The 27,824-nt window shown below is 39.4% G+C and overlaps 1 long non-coding RNA gene across 2 annotated transcripts; it reads right to left on the reverse strand.

Annotated features, from left to right (window-relative positions):
• Positions 1 to 84: 84 nt before the first annotated feature.
• Positions 85 to 27,404, reverse strand: LOC120396481. 2 transcript variants are annotated; one of them, XR_005593170.1, is made up of 5 exons: positions 27,310 to 27,404; positions 17,734 to 17,948; positions 2,707 to 2,808; positions 600 to 694; positions 85 to 189 (listed from the first exon to the last, which is right to left on the reverse strand). It is a non-coding gene; the product is annotated as an uncharacterized LOC120396481 (long non-coding RNA). The 2 variants fall into 2 exon arrangements; XR_005593169.1 differs by lacking the exons at positions 85 to 189; positions 600 to 694; positions 2,707 to 2,808 and adding an exon at positions 17,279 to 17,378.
• Positions 27,405 to 27,824: the final 420 nt, after the last annotated feature.

Genomic DNA, 27,824 nt, shown 5'->3' on the forward strand with positions numbered 1-27,824 from the left:
TATTATTATGGCTCTGAGGAAGTGTAAATTTCCCAAGAAGTTGAGACAGCATCGCCAGCTAGATAAATGTATACAGTATGAAGTTGGAGATGGTGGAGTTTTTTTGGAAAATATATTGTCCTTTGACACTTCATATCCTCCCTCTGGAAAGTCCAGTTTTTGATTGGTTTGGTGTTGTTTTGGTATTCCCTGTACAACAAATACAAATATCAGAAATTTAGATATTTTTCTTAAGATTCGGTTACTTGAAACTCCTGTGGAACAGTTGGGGGGGAAATCCCAATCTGTCATAATTAAGTGATGAAATCAGATTAAAGTATAATCTAATACAATGGTACAGGTTAATGTCACAAGTTGGAAACATGAGGGAACGATCCAAGGTCTGTAACCTCCAAGTAATAAGTTTAAAAGTCGCTGCAAAGAGAGAGTTTATCTTATTACTTTGTTAAGACTACTACAAAGTTAGGATCAGAAATTCAGGCATTTTGATTGTCTCTTCCTTACACCAGCTTTAGTGAAGAGAAAGCTGAGAGGTAAGAACTGTTGTTTGCTATTGTCTGCTGTAAAAATTTTTAAATAGCTATATAGTGTATACACACCACAGTTTCTGTACCAGTGTAACAATCTTGGCTCCAGAGAGAAGACGATAAAACTCCCTGAGAAGGAGAAACTTGGGTTTCCTGCTGCTTGGACTCTAAAGGGGCAAGAATCAGTAAGCATAAGCAAAAGACCCCCAGCTGTTTTCCCTCCCTTAGCCCTAAATGACATATAGAGTTTGCTTAGGGTTTGGCTACACTTGCAGGTGTGCAGCACTGGGAGTTAAAGCTGTCTTAGTACAGCTGTGTAGGGAAAGCGCTGGAGTGTGGCCACACTGACAGCTACCAGCGCTGCAGTGTGGCCACGTTTGCAGCAGGGTTGGGAGTGGTGCATTATGGGCAGCTATCCCAGCATTCAAGTGGCTGCAACGTACTTTTCAAAAGAGGGGGGTGGAGTGGAGTGTGACGGGGAGCGTGGGGGAGACAGAGAGAGTGGATTTTTGGAGCCGACACTGTGTCAGCTCCCTGCCTTTCAAATTCTGACCACTTCCCCCACACTCTTAAATGCAAATAGTCTTCAGACCAGATAAGCAGCTGCTCCGACGGACTCCCTTTCTCCCCTCCCCCCCCCCCCCCCCCGCCGTGCTGTTTCTCTTCTCAAGCAAACACTAGCTGTGGACATTCATCCCCCTGCCTGCCTCATTCACAGCAAACAGGAGCTGTGTTTGTTTTTTAGATAAGCAGCTCCGGGAGCCCCAAGTTCACAACAAAACAAAGAGAGGCATCATAACAAAACAAAGAGTTCTTTAGTTAAAAGCATTATGGGAAAATTCCGGAGGTCAGTTACAGCATAGTAAGATTAATCACTGTTTACACTGGCATTCCAGCGCTGCAGTCGTTATTCCCCAGGCAGACGTGGAGTACAGCCAGCGCTGTAGCCAGGGAGATACAGCGCTGTATGTGCCTTGCAAGTGTGGACAGTGAGTGAGTTGCAGCGCTGTAAAGCCACCACCAGCACTGCAACTCTCCAGTGTAGCCAAGCGCTTAGTTATAGAAGACTCTAATTCTTCTTTGTGTGTGTTCTCCCTGTTTTAACCTTGTAAATAGCTCTTCTTTCCTTTTCCTAGTTAATAAATCTGTAGTTAATTTATTACAAGATTGGCTACAACAGCAGGCGGCTCTAGGGCGGCTGCCCCAAGCAGCGCGCGCGCTCGCGCGCGCCCCCCTTCCCGCGGTCGGCCTCTCTCGCAGGCTCTCCCGAGCTGCTCCTGCCTGCGCGCGGCAGGTCCGGCGGAGCCGGGACGGCCGACGGACCTGCCGCGGCGCTGCTGGGGGACGGGGGCGGCGGGGCGGGAACCGCGCGCCCGCGCCGCGCTGCGGCGCAGGTCCGCCTCCGGAGTTGGGGACGCCCGCATGCGGGCGAGCGAGCGCCAGAGAGCCAAATGCCGCCCCCGACCGCGCCCCCAAGCGCCTGCTTGGCGCGCTGGGGTCAAGAGCCGCCCCTGGCTACAGGCTTTGTCGTTGAGAGATTTAGGGTACAATTGACCTGGGGTAAGTTTCTGGTGCTCTGGGAATGGGCGTAACATGAACATTGTTGTAGTTTTTGGTATAAGGGATCTTATGTCATAGAGGCAGGCTTGGTTGGATGGCAAGATAGAGGACTGTCTGTGACTACATGGTAACACAAGGCTGTTACAGTGCTTGTGGAGTTCAGACTCATTACATGGTTGGTGAAATCTAATTATAGAACATATAACCAATTCAGGATCTGTGCTCTATTTCTTGATGGAAAACTCCAAGGTTGTCACCCATGTTCATGAGCCACTCCAGATAGCGTGACACACCCATCTGTATCTTTAAATGCCTACATATTTTTGAAAATCTGTCCCAGATAAACTAAGGTCCATCTACATTGCAATCCTGCCCCACAACAGTGGAAGAGAGTTTCAGAGCCCAGGTCAGCTGACTGAGGCTCACGGTACAGAGCTAAAAGTGTCAGTTTAGATGTTTGGGGTCAGGCTGGAGCCTGGGCTTTGAGATCCACCCAGGTTTCAGATGTCTACATTGCTATTTTTTAGCCTCATAATTTGAGTCCCGTGAACCCGAGCAAGGTGACCTGGGTTCTGAGACTTGCTGCCATGGATGATTTTTTTTTTTAGTGTATACATACCCTTGGTGGCTTGCCCAGGGTTCAGTGGATGTCTGTGGCAGTGACGAGAACTGAACTCAAGTGTCCCAAATCCAAAGCTAGTGTTCAAATAACTGGAGCATCCTAGATTTAAAAACATACACACGTGATATTACTAGCAAACTGTAACTAACCTCCTTCTGTCTGACAACTGGCTTCCATTTTCAGTGTCATATTGTTTCTGCATGGCAAAAATATAAACACTAAAGATAAATCTTTTAAAAAGAATCTTGAATCCTGCATGTGCTCATGACTTCCGTACGTTAACACTAGTACCTTATTAAACTGACAGCCTCGTATAAAAATCCAATTCCTTATAATTGAAAGTTGTTTTCTGTTTTAATTTTGCTCATCTTGGACAGACAAGCTTCTACCCTGACAGTTATAACCATTTTCACTTTTAGATTCTGTCTGCAGTGATAGCCATGTGCTGGGGAATACTTTTGTTTTAAAACAATTGTTTCCATTGGGGGAAAAAAGTGTGCTCTAAGCATTTCTATTTATCTTAATATTTGTAAAAGCTTTTTTTCTTTCCCTCTGCAAAATCTATATAATTGGAGTCAGCAGTGTACCTTAAATGTATTAAATTCCTTTATCAAAAGATCACACAGAGCTGGCTCTCCCACCATGTTTCTTTTTATTCAGAGCTTTGATAGCAGCTGTTCAAAATGTACCGATGAGCCAGCTTCCTCCATGGGTGCCTGTAGCTGCCATCTTTCCACCCACTCTAGGCCTGAGTAAAACATTGCCATTCTGATAGTGTTTCACACTCACTTTGTAAATACATAAGGGGCAAGGCAGTGATGAATAAGGATCTTTGGCTGTATCCTGTTACTACGCTAATGACCACTGCAGCTCTCCATCTGTTTCTCTGCAGTTACCAGTGTTTTTTCTGTACTACTTTTCACACCTGGAAAAATAACCCAGGAATTGCAAAGGTTGATACAGTTTCTTCTTTGTCTTTCTTGTCACTTCCCTATTTGCAGTTGGTGACTTTTCTTCCAGAACTCATGATTTATTTGCATGTCAGCCAGGCATACAATGTCTCGAAGGTCCACTGATTTCCAATCTATGTACTGAGTCTTTGGCCTCTCCCTTGGTCACAGTCTTCACAAGGGTCATCCTAGCAATAGAACTCTTGCATCTCCACTGGACATGTCCATACCAATATAGCCTAGACTCCCTCAATATGTCTTCAACTTGGGCAACCCGCATTAGGCCTCTCATAATCTCATTTCATCTCCTATCACAGAATGTCCAACCATTTGATCATCTCAACATCTTCATTTCTGCTGTGGAGAGCATACTGATTTCTTTTCCTGTGGCTAGCCAAGTCTCTGTTCCATATATTAGGATGGATCAAATAAGATGTATACCTGCTCCACTTTAATTTTATCAGCATCTTTTTTTACCACAGAGCACTAGGTTCAGCTCCCACCATTTGTACCAAGCAGCTTTGGTACAATGCTGGGCATTGATTAGGAGGGCACCAATGTCAGCAGCCATTGATCCACAGTTTTTAAATTCTTTCATGCTTCTAAGCTCTCTGCCAGTATACAGCCCTTCACGGTGGGTCCTCTTCCCTCAGTTATCATAGCTTTAGTCTAAGTCCTGAATGCTCAAAATTGTTGCCGCTGTTCCAAGTTGGTTTTCAGAGTCTCACAATCTTCCAAAAATATCACTAAGTCATCAGCAAATGGCATATGCCAAGGTGACTGTGACATACCAGGGTATAGTATGGACCAATGTGTTGGGGGGTAGGCTGTGTCACCCCGTACCTAACAATGCCTTGGGTGCCTTACAAGCCTTGCTGAAGAAGCTCCTAATTGGGCTTCTCATAATGTGCCTTTCAGCATGTAAGCCACAACCTAAGGGTCTATGTGTAACTGCAGCCTGCTAGCCATGCTTGGGTTATACTCTGGCTCTCACCAGCCTTGGTTATACTGCAGGGTGACCCCAACAAACATCTGGACTCAGATTTTCTCTCAGAAATGTGTGTCCTGTACTTCTCAGCCCTCTCTTAGGCAGTACAAATATTGTAAATCTCTTATTCCTTTAAGGCAGTGTTTCCCAAACTTGGGACACTGCTTGTTTAAGGAAAGCCCCTGGTGGGCCAGGCCAGTTTGTTTACCTGCCACATCCTTTCATTTTTTCAATCAGCAACATCTCAGGATCAGAATCATAGAAGAAATGAATGTAAACCTCAGAATTCACAACATCTCTCATTTCAGCATCCTCAAAGATCAGAATTGGAGTCCAAGGGACAAAAATGTGATGGGGTAAATGCCTTATCTGGGTCAAACAGAGAACTATTGGTGACATCACTGCATATAGAGGTGGTCAGGAAAAATAACAAATTTGCAGAAACCTTGAAATCACTATTGAAAAAGCTCATTTTTTGTTTTCCAGAATATTCCATGAACTATATCAATTATTTTTGTTTCAAATTTTTAGTAAATTGTGAAAATGTTTTAATTTTGAAATTGAAAAATCTTCAGAAATGAAGGGTTTCCACTTGGGGAAAAATAATTGAAACCTGTTGCTAAGCTGATTTTCCAATGGAAAATTCAGAACTTACATATGGGTGAGAGGGTAGTCACAAGACACCAAGTACTTCAGATAAACACAGCTTTTAGTCAGTGGGAAATGGTATCATTGATTTATATGGCCCAAAGACCAGGCCAATGTGGGAAGCAAATAAGATACAAGTTTTCAATATTAGATGGATACAAAAAATTTTACAATTTTAATAGCATGCACAAGGTCCTGATGTCATAGAGCAAAGAAGTCAAAGATCCTGTATATTTCAAAGACTTCAGGACACCATATTACTGCAAATATATATTGACAATTTGGAATGAGATTCAGGAAGAGTCAAAAATGATGATGGGCTGAAGAAATTGATATGGAAGATTTAAATTGTTAAATAGGGACATCTTCACTTGAAAATGACTGTGGTAGACAAATCACCAAGAAAGGATGGGAATTATTTTATTGTGGTGTAGTGATATCTATTAATAATATGGTATTATCAGGAAAGGGAAAAAAAGTGATAAATATCATGAAAAAACATCCTGACAGTGAGATTCACCACCCTGCACTTTAAGCAGTGCGGGGGTGGGGGGAGGCTGGTTGGCTGGCTAGCTGGCTGGCTTGGTGGGAGGAGGGGAGATGTAAGACTGCTAGAAGAGCAGTCAGCCTGGTGGATCACTGTTTTCTGGCTTGCAGGGAGGAGGTGAGATGTAAAGCTGCTGAAAAAGCAGTCAGAGTGGTGGATGACTCACCACATAGGACTGAGGAGTTTCAAAAGATCAGCATGGGGCTTGGCCCCTCCCTCATTCACTTGGAGCAAGCTGGGCAGCAACCACCCTCCCTCTCAAATTAGGTTCCGATTATGCTGGGTGTTAAACTATATCTGCTGTGGGCATTACGCTAGCCACACAGTGAGATACATTAGGTTGTGGAATAGTTTCTCAAAGGGAACTAATCACTTGGGTCTTTTCTATCAATAACTTCCTCGATTCTCTGAATATTGGTACTCAGTTACTCGTCCAAATGGCAATTTAAACAAGAGAGATAATTTAAGCGACTCTCTGAGTCCCTCATTAATTTCCTGGAAGCTAAGTTACATACACTAATTCAAATATCCCTTGTCAGGGTTTAAGAATAGACCCCTGTCTATATATTTTAGTAAGATCTCTTTTTTATATATCTATATCTATATATAGATATAAAAATTAAGAGTTCAGCTCTTTCACCAAGTGCAGGCTTCAATCTTAGTTTTGATGCTTGTCACTTACTTTGTCAATCTTCTGCAAAAAGTCTGTGGGTTCAGGCAATAGCTAGGGTAAAGATCAGAGCTGTACAAAAACTTATGTTCATTTTGCAAGAGATGCAAAATATTGTGTAAAGTGAAAGTCATATGGGTTGACAGGGCCTGAAGTTCAAATGAAACATGGTTGATCTCATTGCAAACACATAGACAAAAATCAGTGGTTTGCTAAACTACAAGTAGGAATAGACCTTAGATCTGATGTTACATCAGAACTCCAGTCTCCAAGAAGCAGATTTCTCTTCTTAAAATCTGGCTGCTGCTTATTTTATGAGCCAAAATCTTAATATGGGGACAATTCAGGCAAGTGGGAAAATGGAGGGTTGGCAATAGACCTCTGTCAAGAATACACAAACTAGGCCTCGGTTCAGATCTAACAAATTTAAATCATCCAGAGAAAATTTCCCTTGTTTTTTCATTAAAAACATCTCCCTCTTCTGAGGAAGAATTTTACTGTCTGTTTCAAGACCCCAGAAAAGTACGAGGGTTTTTTTTGTTTTGGTTTAGGTTTTTTAAGTTTTCCTTGTACATATTTTCACAGCTTGACAGCCTGGACACCTGTGAGGCAATATCAGAACTCTGGTCATAAGAAAATAAACTTCCCAAGACAAAAATGAGCTATAATTATTATTGAATGTCATGTAGTTGCAGCTGCGTCAGTCCCAGGATAAGGTGGTCCAATAAAAGATGAGGTGGTCCTCATTCACCTTGTCTCTCTATAATTATGTCAGCCCAAATATAAAATACTGGCTGTTTCCAATAACAGTGAATTACAAGGGAAGCGCATAAGATTCTTCAGAAATACACAGAGAATATATGCTTCCTTTTCAGGTTCAGCGAGAGAAATGTGATCTTGGAGGAAGGAGGGGAATCTGACACTGCTGAACAGAGCTGAATAGAGTATTAAAACTATTTCCAAAAGTTCTTAAGCTCACGCTTAACTTTAGAATTTTTAAGTCTTTGCAACTCAAGCATTTTCTTTGCAGAATGAAGGTACTGACAAGTCAAACATATAAAATCAGACCATTCTCTTAAGGGTGGAACTTAGAGAAGTTGGTGATATCTAGGTCACTGCTTGCCAATGAGATACTGGGGTACAGGATAAAAGCATGATATTTTTCCTCTGACTTTTCTAGGTGGATCAGAAAGCACTACTAAAATGCATCTTCTTTCTCTGAGGAAACCAAGTGATAATGGCTTCTGATGAAATGGACTGATCCTCCTTGTTGCACTGAATATGCTTAGGCAACTATGCATGCCCAAGAATGACCTTGTGCCTTGCCCAATGCATTCTATTTGAACAACCCAGGTGTAAAGTTGAAATACCCTATGAAAAACTGCCTGAAGAACTACACAGATGACCAGTTAAAACAGGGGAGCCAGTGGGAAAGGGAGCCAGCATGCTATGTTTGTGGAAACTGTTTGCAGATATGAAGAATATTTGAATGAATCATAGCCTGGATGCTGTTCAAGCTCAAACCAAGCCTGGTTTCAAATACTTCTGTGGTTTAAATCAAATAGTTTGCACGGATATTTTTGCCCTCTTCAAAATAGTGCTAATTTTTAGGTAGCATGTGTAGCAAATACACTCTGCTTTTCAGCAGGGCTGTGATTAGTTTGTCTGCTGGCCTCAGCAAACTCCTAGAATATCTGTGTAGATACTATTGAATGAATGGTCCAGTGGTTAGTGCACTAGACTAGGACTTGAGAGGCATGGATTGAATTCCCTGCTCCGCCGCAGATTCCCTGTATGACCTTGTGCATGTCACTTAGTCTCATTGTATCTGTAAAATGGGGAGAATAGCATTTCCTTACCTCAAAAATTTTTGTGAGGCACTTGGATACTATTGTAATGCAGCATCTAAGATAGACAAACAAACTGTAGAGGGAGTTGTTTTTTATTTTTTTTTATCTTGAGTTGCATAAAACTCCAGAGAAACTGGAACTTTTGTTAACGTGGAATGTTCTGATCCAAGCTGAAGGTGAATTTCTTGCTTTTGAATCAGTAAAACTTTGCTTCCCTTGGACAGCCAGCTGTTTGTTTGGCTAATGAGGTAGAAATTGTTTTCTGTAGTGAAAAATTTGTTTTGTTATTTTGGGAAAGTATTCAGTTTCTTTATTATGAGAAACATTCTTTCAGTGGAAGGCCTAATGTCCCTAATATTTAATGCTAATAGTTTATAAGCTATTTATTAGACAACTAATTTCCATGTTTAAAACTTTTGTTACACGTCTCATGCAGTCGGATTGTTTTTGACAGTTCAGGGTCATTGTATATAACATACACTAAAATGTATGTGCATATGTATGAAGATATTATATACACTGCATAGTTTCACTTACACAGAATGATGAGGGGAGCTAATCACAGAAGCATATTGCTTGGTATTATCAATAAGTTAAATAAACAAGTTTAACTTCTTTGAGCAACTGAATTGCATTGGATCGGAGGTGATGTGAAGCTTTGAGATGAACTTTTTCTCACAATAAGCCTGCAATCCCTTGCTAAGAAGCTTTGCTTTTGAAACCCTCTTGGGGTTTACTAAATGAATTTAAAGCAATACAGATACTTTCCAAATCCCATAACGGAATTCACAAGAAAGCCAAATAAGCTGGAAAAAATTCTGTAAGTAGGAGAAGGCAATTCATGTTGAATTAATGAAAACTGGAAAAAAAAAAAAAGTTGAATTCTCTGGTTGCTTTTAGCCAGCCACTGTAACAGTGTCTGAACAAATAATTCAGAAAGGACAACAAGGGGTGAGTTCTAAAAACTGTAACAACTTACACTGCAAAATAGTTTGTGATTTTTTTTTCAATGTCATTTGTACATCAAAGTCTTAAGCTATTTTGAATATCCTTGTCTGTACAATTCATAGTCTCCAAGGACTAAAGAAACCATTGTGATCATCTAATCTGACCTCCTTTATAACACAGGCCATATAATTTCCCCAAAATACTTCCTAGTGCAGATTTCTTAGGAAAAAAATCTAATCTTGATTTAAAAATTCAGTGATGAAAAATCCACCATGACCCTTGGTAAATTTTTTGAATGATTCATTACCCTGACTGTTAAAAATGCCTTTTTTCCTGTCTGAATTTGTATAGCTTCAACTTTCAGCCATTGGATCATGTTATATTATTCCCAGATTTGAAGAGCCTATTATCAACCTTTTTCTTTTTAAGCTAAATAGACTCCAAGAGCTCAATCACTACACATGTTTTCTAATCCTTTAATCATTGTCTGAACCCCCTCCAATTTATCAGCAGCCTTCTTGAACTGCGGGCACCAGAACTGGACACCATATTCCAACAGTGGTCACACCTGTTCCAAATATAGAAGCAAAATAACCTCTTAGTTCCTACTTGAGATTCCCTTGTTTATGCATCTCAAGATTGCATTCGCTTTTTTGGCCACAACGTCACCCTGAGAGCTCGTGTTCAGCTGATTGTCAACCATGACCTCTCAATCGTTTTCAGAGTCACTGCTTCACAGACAGGGCCGGCTCCAGATTTTCTGCCACCCCAAGCGGGTTAAAAGAAAAAGAAGCCGCAGCAGTGCAATTGCGCCACTCCACTCTTCGGCAGCAGTTTGGCGGCTGGTCCTTCGCTCTGAGAGGGACTGAGGGACCCGCCCCCGAATTGCTGCCGAAGACCAGGACGTGCTGCCCCAATAGCGGCCGGAGTGCTGCCCTTTGGTATTGGCCACCCCAAGCATGTGCTTCTTTAGCTGGTGCCTGGAGCCGGCCCTGTTCACAGAATAAAGTCTACCAGCCTATAAGTATGGCCTACATTCTTTGTTCCTAAATGTAGTTTCCTCTTTTTGAATAGATTGGTTGACTACAACACATGAAGTGGCACAACTACTTTTTTTAGTTACTTAAAAGAGTGAATTATGAAATTATGTGCTCCATGTTAAAAACATACAGTTTACCTAGCTGATTACTCTTAACATTCAATATGCTATTAATGAATCTGAAATAGTTAATATTGGACTATCAGCATAGCTCTCATACCAAGATTTTTTCATATATAGTTTTCATTACATTACAATACTTCTGTGTTTTTGTTTGTTTGTTTTAAAATGAGCAGCACTGTGATAATAAACATCTCTTAGACTTAAATGTGAGGCTCTTTTAGCTACAGATGTATAAATGCTTGTTGTTCATGCATAGGAAAGCAGGCTGTCTCTTTCTTGAATGGTAATACATATTCCATATACCAGAGATGGATCTAAATCAAAATCCTGGACCTGAACACCCCGAAACTTGGGGAATGAGTTTCATTATCCAAATCCAGATCTCTATCCTAGTTCTCCAAGGTGGGCTTTTATCACTGATACAAAATAATTTCAAAATTGTTTCATTGCCCATCTCTTGTTCTAGAGGCCACGATTGGCCCCAGGACCTGGCAAGTATTGTTTTTAAGGTATTTTATTCATCACAGATTTTAAGGTAAAATATTATAAACAGCTATATGAAGATGCAAAGTGGTGGAAAGTTTGTAACAAAATTTAAAATTATGTCAGATGTGGGATTATATCAATCCATCAGTTACCTATATTTAACTTGCTCTACCTCCAAATACATGAGCTTTGACACTCATATTAAGTTATCAGGGAAAAAAGTCCAGAGTTCAAAAATGGCATGATCCATAGAAATAAACACTAATATAGAACAATAGTGACAGACCATAGACGGGTGCCATTATTCAATATTTGATAAACTATCACACAGCTTTTCTCTATTCTTATTCTTTCTAAGCCATTGCTGTGATTTTTTTTAAGTACTGGAGTGGTGCCCCAATAAGGTGTCGTGGAAAGAACATGTCTCATTGGGGAAGAATTTATGAAAGAGCTGGGATTTGCATTTCAATGTGAACACTGTTTGTTTCAGGTTTAGCCTGACCTCATCCTAGAGGTCTACCCCACTGCACCTGAGTCTCAGTCTAGGGCAGTTAGTTAGTGTCCTTAGGGGGAATAGTTATCTGTTGGGTAGATGGATCTGGGAGATATGCCTGGCCTAGGACTGTAACAGGAGAAGCAATGTGGATTAGGATTAGAGATTTGAATTTGATGAGGAAATGAACCTGGACCCAGTGGAGGTTTTGGAATATTAATGTGTTTGTGTTGACTTTTCTCACTTAACCTGTGTGCTGCCCAGATCCTGAGTTGTAATGAGAGCTAAAAGGAGTTTCAGGAACAGGCATAATAATATGCAGATGGGCCACACAGTGCTTATTCTAACATACCTTTTAGATGTTCCTGATTCTGTCTACTTCCTGTCCGTTTTTTTTTTCCTCTCCCAGGAGCAAGATTACATTCTTGAACTGGAAAGCATGAACTTTCTATAATCCTGTAGCCCATACATGTGAGTAATTCTCACCCCAGTAAATGGGAGAGCATTGTGCATGTAAAACCTATTGACTGAAGAGTCATATTACAAAATATTTATCTCTGTGTCCAAATGCAGACTATATCATATTTCTATGATGGAGTCTGTTTTAAAAGGTTTCTTAACATTATCATAATCTTTTTTTGGATGGTGACCTTTTCACTAATTAAACACTTACTACTTTCTCATTTTAAGACCTGTCTTGTATTTGTCATTCGTTCACAGGGGAAAATATTATGCTTTTTTTATTTGAAAATGTAATACTGTGGCAATATAGAGGAAGAGGTTGTGCATAATTATTTCCCTTAGACTCTAAGCCTTAGACAATCCTGGTCTGAGTTTCTTGGCGTATGTAATTCTGATAAACAATTTGTGACTTTCAGCACCTGGGTTTTGGTTCTTTTGTAATTTGCTTCATTTTCATCCCGGAGTCAATGAAAGTAGTATTATCCCTTACTTTCTAAACTGTCAGAAATCATTACTCTCAGATTCACTTCTGTATTAACATGGATTGTACATTTCTGCCTTAAATCTTGTCATAGAAGAGTGTGCAGCTGAAAATCCTAGACTGTCAGTATTTGGGGACTTTGTTTCTTATGTCAACAAAACATCCAAATCCCCCTGAAGAAGTTGTCCCTTAGCAGTTACCATGATCAGAGAATTGTTCAGTGGGTCTATTATTAAACCAGGCCTCTGAATACAAGATTTCTTTTCCCATAACTAACTTCTTGAAAGGGTTGCTCCTTTAGTTTACCTTCTGAAACTAAAATATAAGATAAACTAAGTATATGGTTGCCTGTTTTGTTTTCCCTTATGAATTGGTTTTGTCCATATTTGGAAAGCTTTAAGAAAAGCCTTAAATTCATTCTTTTGAACACCAAATGGTAGATTATTTCAGCATCATTTGAAACTGTAATATTATCAGAATTCTCTCTTCCCTGTGCCTTATAAGTTTGGCATTTTATTTGACATAGCATTAATCACTATGTTGCTACTCTGTGATTAGTTGGCTAAAATCCATGTAACAGTGTAGAAATGACTTATTCTATACATAATTTGGCAATTATACTTTAATGATCAAGTAACTGAAAGAATAATCAGTATAAAACATTTTTAACCTTATAAGGCTGGCTAACAGATTGTGTACATTTCCTTGCATTTCAAGGTATTAAGCATAATTTTACAGTACATAGGTAAGTTATGATATAGTTGGAGAACAAGCAAAATTCTAGATGCATGCATTAAATATATTTCCTCTAGTCATAACAGACAGAAACCTTGTGTAACATAAACAAAACCTTGACTTTAATGTGAATTAGCAATGTTCTGAAAGGTGGAAGGAGCCTAATGGAAGAGCTGACAAGTGCAAAAGTGAGATGGAAGACCTAGAAAGATTTCATTTCCTACTAAATAATTATCCCTAAGCTGTATACACTTCCTTAAACAAATACTTACAAAATAAATTAAATAAAAATTAGTTTCAGTAACCCTCACTGATATTTGCAGAAACCAGCAGCCTCCACAAAAATACATCTATGGCTAGGCTTATTCTCACCAACAATAAAAGGGCAAACAGACTTTCCATCTTCCCCATTCTCATCAGACTTTAATAAAACTCCCATATTCACTGTGTGCCACATCAATTTAAAGAAACATTCAGAGTAAAGACTTAGAGATTATTCAGAATCAGGTCAGGAAAATCTACCTTTTATAACAGAGTACCATTTACTCCAAGCTCATGCTCCTAAACAATGACGCCTAGAGCATCCATGTGGCCTCCATAACAAAGTCACTGTGTCCATGAATATCCACATGCACTAGGTTTAAATCAGCCCATTTTAAAAGCTAGTCATACAAATAAAAAGAGAAAAAATGCATTAGATCGGCTAGTCCAACCTATGTGGGGCAGCCCAGGGTTATTCCTTACAGTATTTGTTTCAGCATTTTGCCCAATCTAATATTTGAGATGATTCAATAATCTAATGCTTTCAGTATCAGAAAGTTGTTCCCAATATTTATCTTGAAAGGATATTTCTGTTCCCTATTCTTGATTTAACAGACTGGATCAGCTGTTGTGGCTACCTTTCTGGAGGATTTTTGTTGACCTCCTGTCTAACTTTATTAGAGGAAAAAACTCCATGTACTGCATCTGGCTAGAGGCAGGGTTGTTCTAATATTTATCCTGGGGACCTCTAGTTTCCATGTGCCTACTAACCACAGCCAATATGGTAGGGTGGGAAGGCAGACCTTTGAGTTAGTTTCACACTTACCTATTAGGGGATTTAAAAATAAAGAACATGACTTGAAGTAAATTCTAAGGTTAGAAGAGAGCCCCAGTGTAGTGTGCTGAGTACTAGTGAAGTGCACTGGCATCAGCTGAATGCATCATGGGGGGCACTGATTATAAAGAATCTGCAGACAAGCGCAAATCAGTAAGAATCAAACAGAAATTGCTAGGATCCAGGAAATATGATGCCTTCCGTAAGGAACTTGATCAAGTCTAGAACTGATCAGTAAAATTATGATAACTTTTTGTCAGAATTTGTTGAAATCAAAATGTTCCATGGAGACTACTTGATTCTTACAAGGTTTCTGCTTGGTTTCCATAGGTTCTGTTGGAAACCAGTCTGATTTCCTGCCAGCTCACCTGCTCAGCACCTAGGCTTCCAGCTTCTGGGTCCTTGGTAGCTGAAACTTAGGGTATGTCTACGCTACAGGATTATTCCGATTTTACATAAACCATTTTTTTAAAACAGATTGTATAAAGTCGAGTGCACGCGGCCACACTAAGCACATTATTTCGGCGGTGTGCGTCTGTGTACCGAGGCTAGCGTTGATTTCCAGAGCGTTGCACTGTGGGTAGCTATCCTGTAGTTCCCGCAGTCTCCCCCGCCCATTGGAATTCTGGGTTGAGATCCCAATGCAAAAACAGTGTCGCGGGTGATTCTGGGTAAATGTCATCACTCAATCCTTCCTCCATGAAAGCAACAACAGACAAATCCTTTTCCCCTGGATTGCCCTAGCAGACGCCATAGCATGGCAACCATGCAGCCCATTTAGCCTTTTGTCACTGTCAACGTATGTGTACTGGCTGCTGCTGACAGACGTGGTACTGCAGTGCTACACAGCAGCATTCATTTGCCTTTGCAAGGTAGCAGAGATGGTTACCATCTATAGCACCGTCTGCAATTGGAAATTGGTGATGATGGTTATCAGTCCTTTTGTACCGTCTGCTGCTGTCATGGGTGCTCCTGGCTGGCCTCACTGAGGTCAGCCGGGGGCACGTGGACAAAAATGGGAATGACTGCCCAGGTCATTCCCTTTTTTATGTTTTGTCTAAAAATAGAGTCAATCCTGCCTAGAATATGGGGCAAGTGTACTAGAGAACCAGAGAGCACAGCCGCTCTGGGTCAGAGCCCCAGAGATCCCTCAGAAATGATGATGCCATTCTAGGGGGTGCCCCTGCAACAACCCCCCTCCCCGTTGCTTCCCTCCTCCCCCAACCCTCCTAGGCTACTGTGGCAGTGTCCCCCCATTTGTATGATGAAGTAATAAAGAATGCAAGAATAAGAAACACTGACTTTTTAGTGAGATAAAATGAGGGGGAGGCAGCCTCCTGCTGCTATGATAGTCCATGCAGTACAGAATCTTCATTAGACATGAAAGGAGGGGGGGGCTGATGGAGCTCAGCCCCCAGTTGCTATGATGAGGACGGTTTTCAATCCTTTTGCACCATCTGCCAGGAATGACCAGGAGTCATTCCCATTTTTGCCTAGGTGCCCCCGGACGACCTCACTGAGGCCAGCCAGGAGCACTCACGGGATGATGAAGATGGTTTTCCACCATTTTGTACCATCTGCAATCAGGAAAGAAAGGGGAGGGGATGCTGCTGTTCAGCGCCGTAGCACCGCGTTTACCAGCAGCATGCAGTAGACATACGGTGACGTTGAAAAAAGGCGAGAAATGATTTTTTCCCCTTTTCTTTCATTGGGGGGGAAGGGGGGTAAATTGACGAGATATACCCTGAACCACCCGGGACAACGTTTTTGACCCTTCAGGCATTGGGAGCTCAGCCAAGAATGCAAATGCTTTTCAGAGACTGCGGGGACTGTGGGATAGCTGGAGTCCTCAGTCCCCCCTCCCTCCCTCCATGAGCATCCATTTGATTCTTTGGCTTTCCATTACGCTTGTCACGCAGAACTGTGTTGAATCCCTGCTGTGGCCTCTGTCTGGAGATTTTTTCAAATGCTTTGGCATTTTGTCTTCTGGAACGGAGCTCTGATAGAACAGATTTGTCTCCCCATAAAGTGATCCGATCCAGTATCTCCCGTACAGTCGGTGCTGATCAGCGCTCCAGGCTGGGCAAACAGGAAATGAAATTCAAAATTTCACGGGGCTTTTCCTTTCTACCTGGCCAGTGCATCTGAGTTCAGATGACTTTCCAGAGCAGTCACAATGGTGCACTGTGGGATACTGCCTGGAGGCCAATACCGTCGAATTGCGGCCACACTAACCCTAATCCAACATGGCAATACCAATTTCAGCACTACTCCCCTCGTCGGGGAGGAGTACAGATATCAATATTAAGAGCCCTTTATATCGATATAAAGGGCTTCGTTGTGTGGACGGGTGCAGGGTTAATTCAGTTTAAAGCTGCTACATTCGGTATAAACCTGTAGTGTAGACCAGGCCTTAGAGTATCTGCAGCAGACCAAGTGGACTGCCCTGGGAGCTGGGGCTCCATTCTCTTTTGCAAATAATTTCATTTTTTGTTTTGTTTCTCATTCCCAATCAGAGCACAAATTTCAAAAAATCAAAATCCTGCATGAAATGAAATTCTTTGCAGCTCTAATCAAGACATATTTTGAAATGCAGTACAGGATTCTAAACCTGATCTCAATGTAGAGAGGGCTTATGACAACACATAGGTATATATGTAATTAATACAAAACAAACTTCACCCTTTTGATACAAAAATCTCCAAAATGAAGCAGAGTGTGTGGTAAACTTTTTCTATTACAAGGGTAGAATAAATTACTTGGCTTTGCTATGATATCCTCAGCAAAATGAATATATTGCAATGGAAAATTCAGTCTCCTTTGCTTTGGCTACCTCTACAAAGCAGTTCTTTTCAGAGATTTTGTGAAAAATTGCTTAGGGAGATTATATGCTGTATGTATGAAATGGCTGCCCTTATGTTTTTTTAAATCAGGTCCATTGCGTGCATTATTGGTTATACTGCAACATGCCTTAAAAAACCACTGTGTTTTTTTCTTACAAAGGGCACAAACAAAGAGGTTTATCTTAAATTTAGAAATGAAAAGAAATCATCCTCTTGTAAGATTTATTTTCAATGTAGACTGGTATTTCCATTCCTCCTCTCTCTTTCGGTAATGTGTGTGATCATGTTTTGCAGTGTAAATGGATTTCTGCTAAGAGGAAGAAAGCAGAATATAAGTAAATATTTATTATACCTTGACAAAGTGCAAAATTTTAGCACTTCAGTCTCTTTGCATTATTCCTAATCAATTTCACTGGGACAACCAGCTAATGGGCAAGGGGGAGAAGGATGCACAGATTGGCAGCACTGCAAAATGAATTGGAAAACTGCCTGATAATGGAGCTTGACATCACCTTCATTTGCCAAAAATACACCAACATTTTTTTAAACATACAGTAAAGGACAGAAAAATGCAAATGGCATGCAGCACTTATATACCCGCTCAGTATTGGGTTTCATGTCTGTGTATGGAGAGAGGTGATGGAAGGATAATTAGTAGCACAAACCATCAAAGTGTGTTCTCTTGCTCACTACCGCAGAAGCTGTCTTCTTTCCATTTCCTAGTGAAGTATTGATTCTTTCTTCTTGCTGTGATACTGTAACCAGTTCTAAAGGCTTTGTGAATTCTGTCTCTTTTTGGTATAATTACTCTCTAGTAGTTTGACTCAGTTCAGTTTTCCATCGCTGGCAGCCATTTTACCTTAATTTCTTGTACTTGCATCTATGAATGTGAAGATCATTGTTACAATTATTAAATCTTCCACTTAATATAATCTACAAAGGTCTAGATTAAAAAATGGACTTGGGTATTGTGACCGTGAATGTCACAGTGCCTAACTTTTAGGTGCCAGGGACAAAACTGTAATTCACAAAGCCTGATTAAGGCACTTACTTTACCTGTATAATGAATAGGGAGAAATAGGTGCTTTTGATTGTGATTCACAGAAGCCAGAATTATCTGAAAGAAGCCAGCTAAGCTAGCCAATGGGAGATGCCGATGACGGGTGTGTGCTAAATCATGCTCCGCTAACAAATAGGTGCCCAAGTCCGAACTGCAGGGAGATGCCTATCTCGGCTAGTGGTACATAACTGAAAACCCTCTCCTAGTGTCAGGCAGGTTAGGTGCCTAATGTCTTAGCCACCTGCCTAGCTCGCTCTCACAACTATCTCCCAAGCAAATGGCTGGAAGAGGAGCAAAAGGATATTCTATGGGGTATTCTGACATGGATCTTTCTCAATCTCTCCTGTCAAAGCTGTTCCACTGAGGATAAATATTTAATCATTAGACCAAAGCATGAAGCTGGCGGTTAGGGCACTCACCTGGGAGGTGGGAGACCCAGAATCTAGTCTTCCTGCTACAATTACTATTTAATTACTTGTATACAGTGGAGCAGTTTCAACAGGAGACACTGAGGGAGCCCGACATGAGAATATCCCGTAACTCAGAGGTTAGAGCACTCACCTTATTATTTAACCAGGAGTTTCTGACCACTTTCTCCCCTTTTGGCAGAGAGGGGAATTGAACCTGGGTCTCCCACATCCAGGATGAATGTTCTAATCATTGTGCTAAAAATTATCAGGTGGGTACCACCACCATCACCTCCTTTTTTCCTCCTCCTCTGGTCAGATTTTGAATGAGACCAGATCTGGTAGGTGGCCTCTGAGCATGCCTACCAGATTGGGCCCTGTATTGTTGATAAGATAGATGAGATCTTCCCTAGCTTGTAAATTGCTCTGGAGTTTAGGCAGGAGATAGGTCTCTGGATGCTTCAAGGGAGGCAAAATGAACATCCCCAGAGGCAGAAATTTAGGTGCCTAGGGAAGCTATATCGTGTAAATTTAGGTACCCACAGGGTTCAGTGAGTTCTGTGAATCACAGTAGAGCCTAAAACTGGGATTTAGGACCTAAATCAAGAATTAGATGCCTAAATATGGGGTTTAGGTGCCTACGTATCTTTATGAATCTAGCCCAAATAGATTAGCCTGGAGCTGTAAAAAGAGCTGTCGTGTTTCAACACTCAAGGTGGTTTATGGTACAGTAGGTCGATAGACTTCAGAAGTGATACTCCTGATATTCTCCATATAAGTGAAAATGGAAAACACATCTTGTATCACCTTCAATATCACAATAAGTTTATATACAATAGAATCGAAGGAATATCTGGTAGGAGAAAAGCTCTGTCCCCCTTTTTTTTTTAAATGGACTGTCTCTGTCTTACCCCAAAGATTAACAAAGGTTTGAGTCTATAATCTAGTGGACATTTTGGAAGGACTACAGAATTGGCTCCTAAATTGCCTATACTTATGGTTATATACTATTGAAGCTTCCTTTTCCATTTGATTCTACATTTTAACCATTTCTTCTCACTTATACAACAGTGTAGTATTTAAGTCCCAAGTGTGGTTCTGTTCTGAAAAGTGACCAAATAAAAATGGTTCCTGCTAATTCAGCAGCTGTGCTCCCTTTGTGTAACAGGGTCCTATCTGCTTTCTTATTGATAAAAATAACTGCTCACAGGTTTTTAGTACTGCTAGCTTTGCAGAGCTAGAATAAAAGACAATAATCTGGAATCCCTTCTTGTGCAACATTAATAATAATATACTAAGTCCCAGTCAGTTATACATATGGGAACACAATGATAAACCAATGGGCTTAAACATAATCAGGGAAATCATTTTAGATAGTGGTGTTGCACTAGGATTTTATTTGGCCTGCAAATCCTTTTAATTACTGATGCTGAATGATGCATAAGAAAGAAACACTAACCTTTGGATCTCAGATCCAAAGCTTTTTTCGGGGTGGCAGATATGGGGGAGGGGTGTGTGTAAACCTTTCTTAGAAAGGGTTTGTTTGTTTGTTTGTTGGAAAGTGAGACCAACATGGATTACCACAATGCCATTTGTTCAGAGTTGATTTTTAGAGAAACACAACATTTTAAAGATGTGGAATCCCTGTCACTGAAAGTTTTTAAGCACAGAGAAACACCTCCCAGGGATGGTCTCCCACATGGACTTAATCCTGCCTCAGTGCAGTGTGGGGGGCTGAACTAGACAACTTCTTGAGTACCTGCCAGCCTTACATTTCTACGATTCTATGTCTATCCTTTCAGCAATCCAAATTCCCATGTTGTATTTTAGAGGGTATGTTTTTGTAATTTAGTACTTGTTGCACTCCAATTACCAAGCCTGACAATACATTTACATATTATATAGCAGTTAAATTTAAACTCAAAACAACATTGTGAGCTTGTAACATGACCAGGAACATTCAACAGCAATAAAAGAAAAACAGAGCACATTGTGAAATAGAAAATATGTACATTAACTCAACTCTGTATGTTAGATTGTGACCTCCACATTTTTATCACCTGAGCATGGATTTATCCAGAAGTTAAGAACTAAAGTGAAGCTGACCAATAGTAGGGAAGTTCTTCAACAACTAGGGAGCCTTGTCTACAAACAGTTCTGGGCCCAATTTGGTGGGAAAGGGAGATAGTGTGTGGTTATTCCTTAAGAGGAAGTGCATATAAAATAATTATTAAAAGAGAGCAGTAAATCCACTATTGCTGAAGGCAGCAAATAGAGGGGATCCTCTATTTAAACTGGTCAGCTACTACAGCAGGTGCCACACTGCACCAAAATATATTCTGTAAGCACCTGGAGGAAGCTTCATCAGAAATGCCTCCAAAGTGGTTGACCACCAAAGCAGAAAGCAAAATTTGATTTTGGTATACTGAGGACTCCTTAGTCTGGCATTTCAGTTCTTAAGAGACACAAACTGTGTACATGGACTCATTTTGTCTTTCACATCTCTGAGTGTAATGGTTGTAGCTCACAGGAATCCATGGCTTTTTCCTATAGAGTCAGACCAAAGACTGACTCAGATAGTCTCAAAACTGTTTATAAACTGTCAAATGCAGAGCAGTTCTGCATGATACTTATTGGGTTTATTGGTCACAGACAAAGCCTGAGATAGGTACACCTGACAAAGTAGAGTACCGAATAACAATGCAAAATGAAAATGGTTAGGATCTTTCGGTTGACATTTTTCACTGTCAGTGTAAAAGGAAAGAGGCTGATGTTAAATTGTCCTTGTAGCTACTTTTGATTTGAACCAATTCCTTAAAGTTCTGGTAATCACCTCACTCTTCTCTGTAAATATCCACTGCTTAATCTCAATGACTTGTGTGCAATGTCATAATGTTTCAAGTGGTATCTCTATTTCTTTGCATCTTATTTTGTTCTATCATCTCTGAATGGTGGATTATTTCTCAATCAAGGAGGTGCTTAGATGCACAGAACAGTGATATCCAGGTTTTATATTGAGAACAGTATCACCTTATTAATGTCCTGTAGGTTAATTATATCTTAATCTATTTTGTCATTATTTATGAGCTCAAGTAGCTTAGAGGATAAAACAAAGTCCTTCCTGTATGAGAATTTATTACATGGTAAACCTGTATCTTAAATAAAATGAATTTGTGTGATAACAGTTTTCTATTTTGAATGAAGAATAAATTGGGAAAACTATTTAAATTTTTCTTTACAGTTTGGTAATATGTGCATGTCTAGTTTTGAATCAGACACCACTCCAGTATTAATATGAAGCTTAATATCTGATAGATCTATGTAAAAGCAGGGAATTTTGTGCCATTGCTTCCAAATGAAGCAGTGACTAGTAAAGTTAGAAAGTAATAGGTCTTCTCAGTAACAAAGTTATCCTGTTTGACGCTTCCCATGCAGCATGGGAACTACCATAAATAGACTCCTAAATATATTGCTGACAGTGGTAAGCTTAGACCATATGCAGGAATTTGAGGCTTTCTTGCTGGGTCACTCTGGGCTCACATTCTAAAACCATAGACTGAGGGTATTTTCTGTTGAACCCTCCTGGCAGATGTCTGTACGGGAAACCCTGAAACAGCTATGCTCAAGGTGGAAGCTTAAGTTGAGGTTCATGTTGTATTACTTAGGAATTGTCACATGGAAAAAAAAAAGACAAGTGTTCTGTCCAGTTTAGTGTCCTTCCTTTGACTGAGATGATTGCCAGATGCTTCAGAGGGAGTTGCATGAGACCTGGTGGACAATTGTGGAACAAGCTGCCTCTATGACAAAGGTTCTCCATAACCCCATAAGTGGTTGACTTATGCTCTGATGCATGTGAGTTTATATCTCTCTCAGGAAAAATATAAAAATAAAATCAGTCCAGTATACTGTGGATGTTCTTATCCATATAAATGTCTAATCCTTTTAAAAACCATACTAAACTCTTGATATCTTGTGGCAATGAGTTCCACAGGTTAACTTTTGTATGCAGCAAATATTTCCTTGGCAATAAATTTAAAAAAAATGTATTGAATGGCCCCTTACTGTTGTACTATGACAGAGTAAATAGAAGTCCTCAATTTACTTTCAATGTACTATTTATTACCTTGCATACCTGTGTCCCCTTTTTTATCTATTCTCTAACCTATATAGTCCCAATACTTTTAGCTCTTTAAAGAAAGTAGTCTTTCCATGTATTATTTTTAATTTCTGAATCCATTGCATTTTTGCTACTTTTTAAAAATTGAATGGCCAGACCTGAGCACACTATTCCGCGTGAGGGTCTATCATTGATTTTATCTAACAGTAATATTTTCAGTGTTTTACACCCCAATAGTGTTTTTTTTTTGACTGCAGTGTACAGTGAGAAAGTATTTATCATTGAGCTGTCTGCAGTGATAACCATGTCTCTTTCCTGAGTGATCATAGTTAATTTGGAGTACAGCTATATGTATATGCTTTTCAATATATTCCTTCCAATGTGTATTAAATTGCATTTGTTATCACCAGCAACCTTATTAACCTTTCTTTTATTTGGTCTCCTCAATATAATTTTCACTAACCTAAATAACATGTCCTCTGCAGGTTTTGCCTCTTTACTATTAAGACCCTCTTCTATCTCTATATATCTATATACGTATGCATGTATATCTACTTAGATAATATAAAAATATAAAATCATCTGTCCTACATGGTTAACATTTTGCCATGTTGTAAACTAAATAGTCTTTCTTTCTGTCTCCTATTACTTTCAAATCTTTAATAATGTTTTATGCCTTTTTTTTATATTACCAATTACGCTGAACCCTCCAACAGTTAAAGTTTGAACATTAGCAGAGCACACACTGCACAAGTTAAAGACGTCATAAAGGACTTTTCATATTGTATTTTATTAACATCTCTTCCCAATGCTCAGAATACTTTATAATGTTATAAAGACAGTGGGGTGTATTGTGAAATTCAACCTCTGTTACGATCTACAGTGTTGGTTTTTCAACACTACTTAATAATATTGTAGTTGGATATCAGTTAGTCATGTTTCATTTAACTTTAACTTTATATTTCATATATTTTAAAATAAATATGGAAGTTATTCAGCCTTGCTTCCATAACTTCCCTTTTTCTAAGTGCAAGTTAGGTTATGCTATTTATTAGTGTTGGTACTTTCAAGGGCAACTGTACAAAAAAGAATTTGTACCGCTCAAGTAAAGAATACTATCCAATCCTTTCATTTTGACAGGCAGGATATTTTAGAATAAATGGATAAAGTATTCATATCATTCAAGTCCTTCTCAACTAAATTTAAAGTTCAAGCGATTAATCAATAATGTAGTAATAGAATTTTAGATGTACGGTAGGCTGATATGGATTTTGCAGCATTAATGTCATTATGTATAACACTGAACATTCACCTTATCCTATGCATTAATGCAATTTTTTATATCCCAGTAAGTCTTGTTACTTATGGGATCTTATCCACAGGCAAGCAAATGCTCTAAAGCAGTGAATGATTGGTGGGATTTAGTTAATCTCTATACCATGATTTATAATCCTGTCTAGTAAAGTTAGACACAATATCTCCAGGTCTGTAGCATGGAAGAAATGTAGCAATATTTCACTTTAACTTTTTTGTTGCATTTCATGACTTGATGTAAAGAGTCTTCTTATAGCTTCATTTCCCTTTTTATATGACATGGAGTACAGTTCAGTGGAACTCGACTATAATGAAATAGTTTTCCAACAGGTAATGGCATCTGACAGGATCATGCACTACAACATAAGTGGAATCTATGCAATGTTACTTGCAGAATACATCAACTGCTTATGTTTCAAGAACACCTCATCTCATAATTATATTATACATTCACAAATTATTATTTATTGCACTAGAAAGTCTCTTCATATTGATTCTTAAACTGAAGTAAGCAAGAGTGAAATATTTGACTTGTGGCTGCCTATCAGCCTGCAACAGAGGCTCCAGTTTAGCAAACCATGCCTATTCAGCAAAGCATTCAAACACAAGTTTAAGTTCCAAGGACTTTAATACAATTTAACTATATACTCAAGTGTTTTGGGTGAATTACTGCCAGAATGATAAGAGAAAACTAGCCACAGAATATATATTATTTTGCAATTCTAAACTTTAAAAATCCTTTTTTATGTATGTGCATAATTCTTAGAAGCTTCAGTGAGACTGACCTTACACCTCTTGTTCAGGGAGAATTCTTATTGACTATTGTGGCATTCATTAGCAGGTGAATGATGTAATGGCTTGTTTCAGCTTTCATTAGTATCTTCCCCTTTTCTGTTGCTCATAAACTTGTAAAAAATCCTCCTTTGCTTTTAGGCTCTTAGCCCAAAGGTGTCTAATTTTAGTGAGCTGATGTAAAATCTCATTCACCACTGTTGAGTAATATAAATGTTTTGGTGATGGAGTGGGCCTTTAGGGCAATAGGTAGGTACTCTCATTTGTGATGACTTAGTGACAGCTAATTATGACCACTTCCAAGTGATACAGAGGTACAAACTGTAGTAAGTGTACCAGGTGACTTTATGCTTCAAGAAGGCAAAATACTTCCCAGAGGTCTCCATTGTCCATTTTGCTATCCCTTAAAGTGTGGCTGTACCCCGACTAGGCTCAACTCTCTCTGCTGACCCTGATTGTTTGTTTTGCACTGCATGGGGGTGATATCAGGGAGCAGCCTTGCAGAGTGCAATTATGGCTGATCCCTGGGTAGAGTTAAAAAGGCAGGAAGTCTTTGTATTCTCCCTTCCACCTTGTTGTGATTTTGTGGTTCCCAATAATAACCAAATGAGTTAGATACCAGGCAGAATCAAGGGTCTTTGATTCAATTTGATTCAATGTGATTCAGTTTAACAAGACTTTATTTAATGTGCCCAAACGGAGAGCTCCTGGTACAAAAATTAGCTGGAGTCCCTCTAGCAAGGAACCCCTCTCATTGCTATTTTATAGCACATGTAACTTACATAATAAGTTACATAACATAAACCTCTAAACAATCATATTTAACCTTTCTATATATGGATTTGTTCATCACATGCTTATACTTCTCCACTCCACATGTTGAGCTCACCCCCCTCCCCTTGGCCTTTTCTAGAATATTCCTAGGGTGGTGAGCCACAGCATGCTTCTTTATGCATAAGTACCTTCTAAATCATGTTTTGTTTAAAATGAACACAAGCATATCCTTCAACCTGCACAATTGTTCAAGAGCTAGACACCATCTGTCTAAATGGAAACTGAAAAGTTAACTTAGCCTATATTTCAGCATTAAAAGGGTTAAGAATTTAAGTAGATACATGAAATCTTGGTTTCTTTTTAACTCCCATTCTCTTTTAAAAAATCAACTTTCAGCAATGGGTAATATCAGTAAAAACTGCAATTATATTTTCTTCTCTACTACTTACTGGCATGTACCTGCCAAATATAAATAAATCATTTCCTCAGATACCATGTTGAAATTAAAACCATGTTGCCCTACATTGCTCATCACATGCATTGTCTTTCTGTCAGCCTCCTAGATAACCATTACTTTTCATTTACGTATAGCTCTCTTACAACTTGATTGCCAATTTCATGTCTTACTAAGGTATTCTTCACATCACCCTTTGAAGCTTGCCTAACTGAGCTATCAAAATCATGTTTTCATGTTGCGACAAAAATTTTGAATTCCATCTGGACAGGTGAGAATGAATGTCTTTGCTTCTAGCCCTCTTACAGCATTCATTTCTCATTTGTTAACACTTCGGCAAATATTCAGATACTATGACACATTCCAAAATACCTTAGTGAACAGAATTATTTATTAAAGAATTTTAATGTCTTTGGTGAAAGTGCAGCAAAAGAAAAAAAAAACATAATTTCTATCAGATTGAAATAATACTTACAACTAATTTGTTGCAATGTTGTGGGCATTACCATGAATACAGCATGAAATATACATGAGAGCAATTGGGGGAAAGTAGGATTAAAAACTTAAAAATTTGAAGGGGGGCTGAACACCCATATTTTATTTTTAATTGAATTGCAAAAATACCAAAACACACTCATGAGGATCAGGGCCCCATTTTGCTAAGAAGTGTGGCAACACATTAGGGAAAATTTTCCCCTTATGTGATTTTTCTATCATTTTCAATTTACCAGTACCTTGATTTTTAAAAAGGCATCTCATTTTTGGTGCTTCCACTTTTAGGTGGCCAAGGGAGTGACCTCCATTTGCAATCAGTTGACACTTTTGAAAATATAGACTTTTATGTATCATGCTAGCTATTGAAAATACAAAATCTGCAGCACTCAAGAGGCATAACTCTCACTGACTTAACTGGAAGTTGAATGTATTTCTAAAAGGAGGGGCACGAGCCTCTATATGACACTTTGTACAATGTTCAGTTTATGATTTCACTAGTGAAAGGACAGCTCCCAGCCCATTTTGGGTACCAGCAAAATTTGCTCCAACAACATAGACCTTACCCTGGTCATGAGTGCTATAATTGGAAAGATTCTGATAGTTTGAGCCTCCAATTTGAAAGTTGTCCAAAATGAAAAGGTAGTCACTAATCACTGAGCCATTCATTGTACAAGTCAGATATGGTTTGGTTAGCAATTACATTTACTGGAAATAAATAGAATTGCTTGGAAACACAGTTGACCAAAGAGTCAGACAGAGAAATTAAGCCCTACTTGCCACAGGTCCTCAGTTAATACTATATGGCATATATTCTCTACAAATCTTCACCTGGCCCAGTCTCTGGAGACTCCTGGCTTATTTCTTTCTTACCTAAACACCAATCTCCAGTAGTAATGGGAAAAGAGAAAAAAGGAGACAAATTCAGCCAGCGTTTACATTGGATGAAAGGGTGGCTAAGGTGTCGCTGGTTCATCCTTCATTAGCTGGGATCATGTGGGAGATCCCAGCAGAATGTATAACTGCTTGTGTGTGGTGGAATCCCCAAGCAAAGGCAGACACCAGCCACAGTCAACCTTTCCTAATGAGGAATTGTTTCCCAACATAAAGTGGAAGGGCTGGTGAGGGTTGGCTTGATTGACACTACCCTGTGCTAGGTCCATTGAATACTCCATGATGATTATGGAAATTATATAAATATAATTGATCATATACCTTGACTTACTGGTTATAGCCTATTGCATTTATCAAAGTACAGTTATTTGATAAAACATATGGGGCATTATATTTCAATAGAGGGGTGTGAGTGCGGAGGATATACCAGTAGAATAGTAAAATAGCTACCA

Source organism: Mauremys reevesii, linkage group 2, assembly GCF_016161935.1.
Source record: "Mauremys reevesii isolate NIE-2019 linkage group 2, ASM1616193v1, whole genome shotgun sequence".
NCBI lineage: Eukaryota > Metazoa > Chordata > Testudines > Geoemydidae > Mauremys > Mauremys reevesii.